The following is a 1,283-nucleotide window of genomic DNA, read 5'->3' on the forward strand; positions in this document are numbered from 1 at the left end:
AATTTCTGGTCTACTTTGATTTCTGTCACTACGCTAGAAATCATGAACAAAAAAAAAGTGGTTGGTAGACTTTTAATTGTTTCTATTTCATTAGAGGTTCTGGATCTGTTAAAACTGATCACCTGAGAGTCATTTTGGTTTCTGTTTCCCTGATGGCTAAGGATGCTGAGCATTTCTTTAATTTGTTTCTTGGCTATTTGAGATTCCTTCGTTGAAAATTCTCTGTAGAGCTCTGTACCCTATTTTTAACTGGATTATTTGATTTTTTGATGTATGGTTTCTTGAACTCTTTAAGCATTTTGCAGACCAGCCCTCTATTGGATGTGGGGTTGATGAGAATTTTTTTCCCATTCTGTAGGCCGCTATTTTATTCTATTGACAATGTCCCTTGCCTTACAGAAGCTGTTATTCTATCTATCTATTTATTTATATTTATTTATTTATTTATTTGGTGTGTGTACCTCTTGAGGTTTGCTTTATTTTTAGTGATGTGGTGGTCAATTTTGGATACAGTTCCATGATGTGTAGAGAAGGTATATTCTTTTGTGTTTGGGTGAAATGGACCTGTTAGGTCCATTTGGTTTATATTGTCTCTTAGTTCTAGCATTTCTGTATAGTTTTTTCTGGATGACCTTCTTATGGTCTAGAGTGAGACACTGTAGTCTCCCTCTATCAGTGTGTCAGGATCAATGTATGTTTTAAGTAGTAGTAGTCTCTTTATGCACTTTCCTGCCCCACTGTTTGGTGCATAGATCCTAAAAATTCAAATGGACTTTTCCTTTGATGAGTATGAAGTGTCCTTCTCTATCTTTTCAGATCAGTTTTGCTTGACGAATATTTTGTCAGGTATTAACTGGATATAACAACTGGCTTTTTAGGTCCATTTGCTTGGAATATATTTTTCCATTCTTTTACTCTGCGGTGATATCTATTTTTGATATGGCTCTTGGATGCAGCAAAAGGTTAGATTCTATTTTTGCATTCATTCTGGTAGTTGGTTTCTTTTAGGGTGGGGATTGAGACCATTAATGTGGAAAGTTATCAATGAATAGTGGTTTTTTTTTATTCCTATAGTTTTGTTATCTGGGTACCCCCCCCAATTTTATTTGTTAGTCTGGGGGGATACCTATTCTTTGTTTTATCATGTATGTTTTTTTTTATTGAGAAAAGGAAGGAAAAAAAAGTTTCCGTCTCCTCCCAGCCTCCCATTTCCCTCCCCCTCCTCCCACCCTTCTCCCCTTCCCCACACTCCTCTCCCCCTCCCTCTCCAGTCCAAAGAGCAG

Source organism: Microtus ochrogaster, unplaced genomic scaffold (assembly GCF_000317375.1).
Source record: "Microtus ochrogaster isolate Prairie Vole_2 unplaced genomic scaffold, MicOch1.0 UNK484, whole genome shotgun sequence".
Taxonomy (NCBI): domain Eukaryota; kingdom Metazoa; phylum Chordata; class Mammalia; order Rodentia; family Cricetidae; genus Microtus; species Microtus ochrogaster.